Source organism: Heterocephalus glaber, unplaced genomic scaffold (assembly GCF_053883595.1).
Source record: "Heterocephalus glaber isolate CG9 unplaced genomic scaffold, H.glaber_assembly_v1.0 deba00001758, whole genome shotgun sequence".
Lineage (NCBI taxonomy): Eukaryota > Metazoa > Chordata > Mammalia > Rodentia > Bathyergidae > Heterocephalus > Heterocephalus glaber.
In genome coordinates, this window is record NW_028258455.1 from 117,557 (window position 1) to 124,851 (window position 7,295).

General features: G+C 56.0%; 1 protein-coding gene across 4 annotated transcripts in view; it reads right to left on the reverse strand.

Moving 5' to 3' along the window:
- The window catches only part of LOC147821220 (ankyrin repeat domain-containing protein 26-like), a 122,032-nt gene extending 114,957 nt beyond the window's left edge, over nt 1–7,075 (reverse strand). For all 4 annotated transcript variants that reach the window (XM_087201226.1, XM_087201221.1, XM_087201223.1 and 1 more), the window contains exon 1: nt 3,086–7,075. The gene's annotated coding sequence lies outside the window, so the exon portion shown is untranslated. The remainder of the gene's footprint in view (nt 1–3,085) is intronic.
- Between the last annotated feature and the right edge of the window lie 220 nt (nt 7,076–7,295).

Below are 7,295 nucleotides of genomic sequence, written 5' to 3' on the forward strand. Positions count from 1 at the left end.
GCCAGATCTATCCTGTGGTTAGTGCCACATTGCCTAGACTAAGGGTTGACAAAGGCTGGACAGGGCAGATTTTAGACTTTACCAGCCTATGGTCTTTGTTGCAACTATTCAACTCTGCCATGAGATCAGCCATGTGTAAGTGAACGCGAAGGCTGTGTTTATGGTTAAATTTATTTACATTCTTGCTGTATTTGCATATGCCCCTTACCCACTCCTAACCTGCCAAAGTTTTTTTTCCTTTGGAGACAGGGGCTTACTGTATAGCCCAGGCTGACCTTGAACTCATGGCGATCCTCCTGCCTCAGCCTCCCACATGGTGGGATTACAAGTGTGCACCACCATGCCTGTCTCTGCCATGGACCTTTTTTTTTTTTAACCTCTTCTGCACCCAAGAATAATCTCTTTGGGCTGGGGTGCAGCTCAGTAGTGAAGACTTGCCTAGCAGGTACAAAGACCCTGGGGCCCATCCCCAGCACTACAAAAATAATAATAATAATTGTTTTATCCTTAATTTTCTGCATTTTAGTGGTTTCTGTTGTTTTATTTTGTCGTGCATGCTAGGCAAGTGCTCACCACTGAACTACACTCCTAGCCCCTTTGTATTTTGAGACAGGGTTTCACTGAATTTCCCAGGCTGGCCTTGAGCTTGCAATCCTCCTGCCTCGGCCTCCTGAGTACCTGAGATGACAGGGCTGCGCCACCACACCCAGCTAATGGCTCTCTCCTTCTTGGTTATCATTTTTATTTTTATTTTTATTTTTTGGTACTGGAGATCGAACTCGGGTCCTTGTGCTTGTGCAGCAGGCATCAAAACCACTGAGCTAAATCCCCAGCCCTTGCTTATCCTTTTTACAAAGAAAGTACAGACTCTGTACTTAGTGTCTGGGTAGAGCGAGAGAGGGTGGAGCAGAGTTTTATTTATCGTACAGCTGCTCTTGACTTTGGCAGCCTGCAGGGAGGATGTGTCATATTTGTCTCCTTAAATACATTTAGATCCTTTCATACAGAAGGTTTAATCCAAAGAGAAGTGTTCTGCCATCCTCAGACGCAGAGTAAATGAGGGTGGCCTGGGAGGGACCCGAGGTAGAGAGATAAACTCATTCTTTGCAGCTGGGTAAATTGAGGCACAGAGTGGACAAAGACTTGTAAACCTGGACTGTACTGGGGGACAGGAAGTGGGGTCAGTAAGGCTGGGGGACCCTTGCAGACACCTAGGCTTTGCTGCAGCTGCAGATTTTATTGCTGAGCCTTGGGATCCTGTTTCCTGGACACAGAACATATGTTTGTCTGTCTGTCTCTCTCTCACTCCTGCACCAAGGATTGAACCCAGGACCTTCATGCTGAACTATATCCTTACCTCATTTTTACTTTTTGTTTTGAGACATGGTCTCCCTAAGTCACGAAATTGCCTGGACTGGGCTCGAACTTGTGATCCTCCTGCCTCAGCCTGCCAAAGCTCTGGGATGACAGGTGTGCACTGCCACACCTAGCTTCTCCTGTCTCTATTCCTCCCTCTCTGTCGCCTCATCTCTGAGTCCCCAGCCCTGCCTGTTCCTCCTTTGCCCTCTCTGCCTTTCTCCTGCCTCTGAGTCTGTTTCTTCTTGAGAAGTCTATCTTTCTCTCCTCTCTCTCCCTCCTCTTTTGAAAGCCACCTCCCACATCTGCCTTCTGCCCAGCCTGGGCCCTGACCCGTCTTCTGGCTGCCTGGCCCCAACCACACATCTGGGGGGTAATTGTCCCCAGCGACCACAAGGGATGGAGGCAAATTACAGCAGCGGGTGGGGGCCGTGGGGGTGGTGGAGTCCCCCGGGGCTGGGCCTGGCTGGGCCTCTGCTCCCCACCCTGCAGAGCGAGGTCCAAACGAGGGGCACAGTGGGAAGAGAGGGGTCACTGTTTGTTCGTTCATTCATTCATTCATTCACTCACTCCGCCCCTCTTTGACAGGCGTAAAGTGCCGTCTTCCAGGTTCAGCCCACAGAGGCCAATGAAACAGAAAATCCCTGCCTGGGCCTGGCGGGCAGGCGGTGCCCGGGCCCCATGCCCCAGGGCCAGGCCATACTCGGGAAGGGGCCACTCTGTGAGCGGAAGAGGCTGGGTGTTTGGCCCCCAGGCCCCGCTGTGTGGCCCCAGGCAGGTCAATTCCCCTCTGTCAAATGGGGACAGTGACACAGCCCTGGCTTCCTAGATCTGTGACAAAGGCACATGGTGGGGTGTAAATGTCCAGGCTGGGGTGCAGCTTAGTGGTGAGTGCTTGCCTGGCAGGTGGGGCTCCTGGGTTCCAGCCTCATCCTGAAAAAGGGAAGGAAAGAAGGACGAAGAGAAAGAAAGACAGGGAGAGAGAAAAGAAAAGAGAAGAAAAGGAAAGGAAAGAACAGGGCGTGGTGGCACATGCTAATAATCCCAGCAATTGGGAGGCCAGGGCAGGAGGATCATTTCAAGTTCAAGTCCAGCCTGGGCTACATAGCAAGATGCTGTCACCAAACCAAACTTCACTTTTTTTTTTTTGGTACCGAGGATTGAACTCCGGACCTCGCGGTTGTGAGGCAGGCAGCAGAACCACTGAGCTAAATCCCTGGCCCCACCAAACCAAACTAAACCAAACCACAATGAAAGAAAGGAAGGAAGGAAGGAAGGAAGGAAGAAAAGCTCAAACCAATGACTCACAGGCAAATTCCAGCGGTGAGCTGTTTGCACTGCGTTCTTGGTTCCCGGCTAAACCTCTCTGAGCCTCAGCCTCTGTTTCAGAGACCAACTGAGTATTACCGACCTCAGCTCTTGGGCAGACTGGGGGTGACAGTGTGCCCAGCACACCGTAGGAACTGTACAAGTAGCTCTACTCCTCCCTGCAACCCACGGCAGCTTCTGACCCACACTCAGTGGCCACCATTGCCTCCCTTCAAGCCATGAGCTCCGCCCCTCCAGGTCTCTCAATCCCGGGCTTCGGGCTGAAGTGAGACCATTGTCCCAGCCAGGAATGAGGTGGGTCCAACATGGACATGGACGGGCCATGGCTGGATGCCCTCCCCACCCCCTTTGTCCCCCCCAGTCTCCCCACTGCTTTCTCCATCTCTGACCCCCCATTCACCTCTGGATCTCAGTTTCCTCTGTCTTTGTCTGACTCTCTCTCCAGGAGGTGCTGGGAAGCTGGCAATATCCAGGCTGTGTTTTGAAGGATGCATAGGAGTCCCCAGGCGATAGAAGAAACAAGGCTGTGGTGGCCAGAGGGGATGAATGAGCAAAGGGTTGGAGTGCAGAGGAGGAGGGGAGCCAGGCCTAGTCAGGGTGGGGACCTGGCTTATCCCTCGGACCCCAGGAGGTGGGGTGGGGCTCCGGCCTGCAGGCAGCTCCTCCCCGGAAGTCCTCCTGTCCCTGCGGGGCCCGCACATCCAGGCCAGGAGCGCGGGAGGGCGCTGTCCTCTGGCCTGGACACACACTCAGTGCTCCTCAGTGCCCGGCAGAGACAGCGACAAGCCAGTGAAGATCAAAGCCCCCTGGACTGACCTCTGCCCAGAGCTTAGAAGAACAAAGGAAAATAAAACAGTTTCCATCCCATTTCTTCCTCGGGTTCCCTATTGTACCTACGTTGCTCTCAGCCACCATTTGACCCTTTCAACACAGGGAGCCCGCCAGCCATGGTGGTGCACACCTGTCGCCCCAGCTCTCGGAGGCTGACGTAGAAGGACCACCTCAAGTCTGTGGCCAGCCTGGGCTCCATAGCCAGATGTGTCTCAACCCCTACCCCAGAAAAAGAGAAAAATAGGGAGCCAGAAGCCCAGAGAGGCCCAGCGCTATGTCCAAGGTCACACAGCCAGACCCCAACCCCCACCCTCCTCTCTCCAAACCCAGCACCCCATGTCGTCCCCAAGGCGAGTGCCTGTCCCATCCTGGCTCTCTGAACTCAGAACTCAGCCATCTGCGGGCCTGGGGGGGGGTCCCCCGTCCCAGCCTGGGGACGTAGGGTGGGGGTGGGACACAGGCCGGCTGCCTTGCACCAGCTCTCTCTCCTGCATCCCAGGGCTGCAGAGAAGCCACGCTCCTTCCTTCCGGGGGGTGGGGTGGGAGGGGGTTTTTCCAATCAGAGACGGAGCCTCATTCACAAATCCACACGGCTTGGGCTGATTGTGCCAGGCTCTGCCCCCGCCCACGCACTCACAACAGACTGAGCTGTGGGTGGCCCTTGCTCCAGCCGGGCCTGGGGTGAGCACAGCCCCATCTGGGCTCTCTCTCTGTCTCTCTCTCTCTGTCACCCTCTTGTCTACGCCCCGCACCCCCGGCTGCACCCAACACCCTCTTCCAAGCCCTCAGAGAACCTATGTTCGGTGCCATGGCAGCTGGAAGCCCAGACTCTCAGGCCCAGTAAGGTGACCGGGAAGGAGCCCCCACCCTGCGCCGACCCGGGCATGGAGGTCCCGGGCCCCCAGGTGTCTGGCAGGCCCGGGGAGACCTCGGTCAAATGGCAGCTGTGCTACATGACAGCCAAGATGTGGTGGACGGTGAGTGCCGTGGCCAGTGGGTGGCCCAGGTGGGGACTTCGCGTTCCGGGGCACAGCCGGGTCCTCCTGGGCCGCCGTTCCTGGGCTTCGGTGCTGAGACCCCTCTGGGGCATTTTTGGGAACACCCAGCCCAACATGGGGAGGGGGCAGGCACTTTTCTGTGGCTGGCAGACCTCGAAGGACCCAGATGTGCCGGTTGTGGGTTGGTGAGGACACGGGCTCAGTGGCTCTGAGAGGACCGGGACCCTGGGAGGGCTGAGCCAAAGCCCCTGCCCCCAGGACCCGAGATGGGAAGCCCAGGTGCAGGGAGGTCTCTTGGCTACAGGCAGGCTGGGGAGTGGGAGGTCAGGCTCCGGGCACTGTGTGACCCCAGCTAAGCCCCTTCCCATCTCTGGAGCTTGGGGTGCAGGGAGGTGGCGTGGGGCCGTGGCCTACTCGGTGTGGCCCCCCGAGACAGGGCCCTTTCTGGAAGCTCCCAGGGGTCAGGCCACATGACCCGGAGCCAGGACCCTGCCGGATGGAGAGAAGCAATTCCAGGTGGCCCCAAGTACAAGGCTGGGCCACACTGGCTCTGAAGCGTGGCTGGAAGGGCTGGGGTCTGAGGCTCTGGTGGCCGACACACACCTGCCTGTCCCTCCATCTGTCTATCCATCCATCTGTCTGGGAGCTGGGCCGCCGTCCATGTAGAGCCCTGGGAGCTCAGTTCGCAGTGTGGTTCTTGATGATACGCACCGGGACTGCCTGGCTTGCTGTGCAGCTCTGCGATACTGTCTCACCCTCTCTGGCCTGCAGATGCCCCCATCAGGGAAACAGTTTGGGGCCTGGAAATCTGGGGGGGTTGTGGCTGGTGCAGTGTAGCTCCCCAGAGACAGTTAGGTCCTAAGGTGGATGTAGCACCTCATGGCCTGTGGTGACCCCTCATCACTGTCATTGCTCAGGGTCCTGTGATTTGGGCTGGGGTTGTCAGAAGAGAGAGAAGAGTCTTCCAGGCAGAGGGCATGGCAGTGCAAAGGCCCTGGGGCAGGGCAGAGCCCCATGAAGTGCAGGAACAGTGAGGAGCCCAGTGGCTTGAGCAGAGGGAGCATGGGGCAGAGGGGGAGGCAGAGAGGGTCAGGGGCCATGTAGGGCACTTCGGGCTGCAGGGAGGACCTGGGCTTTGGCCCCAGAGCCCTGGAGGGCTGAGGGCTGAAGAGGGACAGGCCTTAGCTTACATGTTTGAAACTCTCTGGACTTCTGCAGGCAGAGGGTTCGCAGGGGCTGACGTGGCAGCCGGCAACTGGAGGAAGCTGGGGCGGCGTCCAGATGGGCAGTGAGGGGCCTTGGAAGGAAGTGGGTGGGTTTCAGAGGAAGAGCAGCTGTGACTTGGCCGCAAAACCAAAACCCAGAGAAGTGGCTGAGCTGCTAAAGTCACACAGCCAGGATAGGACAGAGCTGGAACGTAAGAAGAGGCCAGAGGTCAGACGCAAGAGTGGCTACTCTGTCCTGTCTCCAGCGTTTTGAGAGTTGAGTAGAGCCAACAGTGTGACACTTCTGCAAAGCCTTGAGGTCCCATCAATAGAGGTAAAAGCCCTAGGACAGAGGAGGTTATGGATCTAGACAGGGTTCTGTCCAGGAGAAGAAAGAGGATGAGATGGGGCTCAGCTTCCTGTAGAGAGAGAATGAGAGACTCAGGACTTTAGCCCAAAAACAGAGGCCTGGGGAAGAATTAATTCCATTCACCCATCTCTCCTCAACCCTTCCCTGGGGATCCTACAGGATCAGCCCCGGTTCTGCAACCAATGACCTGAGGCATCAAGACCAAGGCAGGGGTCATCCCTACCCCAGCGTGGCTGCCCTTGGGCACAGGAGATGAGGGGGGCAGGGAGGAGACACCCACAAAGCCCTAGAGCAGAGCCCAGCCAGGACGGGACCAGCTCAGCCTCAGGAAGGGTTTCCTGGGCCAGGGATTTTGCTCAGTGGTTCCGGCGCCTGCCATGCAAGCGCAAGGTCCCGAGTTCGATCCCCAGTACAAAAAAAAAAGGAATGGACTCTACTCTGCTGTACAAAGTAAAAGGGTTTCCTTCCCCGCCTGGTGGGTAAGGAGGCACCAGCATGGGAAGCACGCAAGCCCTGCTTGGCAGGAATTCAATCCTCTCAGGTGGAAGGGGACCAGGCTGAGGCAGGAGGGTCTCGAGTTTGAGTCCTGCCTGGGCAGTTTATCCAGAACCTGTGTCAAAAGCAACAGGGGACTGGGGTGCAACTCAGCGGTGAGCGCTTGCCTAACATGCGCTAGGCCCTGGCTTCCATCCCCAGCACAGCAAAGAGTAAAAATACGGTAAATTTCAAAACCCCAAATGAGAAGAAAATGATGAACATAGAATAAGGAATCTTGCTGGGCATGGTGGTGTACGCCTGTCATCCCAGCACTCAGGAGGCTGAGGCAGGAGGATTGCTTCAAGTTCGAGGCCAGCCTGGTCTACATAGTGAGTTCAAGGTTTCTGTGAACTACACAGCGAGACCCTGTCTCAAAAATAAATAAATAAAATAAAAATAAGGAATCAAGGGTCGGCGATTTAGCTCAGTGGTTCCGCCATCTGCCCCGCAAGTGCAAGGACCCCAGTTTTATCCCCAGTACCAAAAAAAAAAAAAAAGAAAAGAAAGAAAAGAAGGAATCTACATTTTTTTTTTGGTACTGGGGATCGAATTCAGGTCCTTGCGCTTGTGCAGCAGGCAGCGAAACCACTGAGCCAAATCCCCAGCCCCAAGAAGGAATCTATAGTCATGGATCTAGCATAAATTATGGTGCCCCACCATATCAGGAAA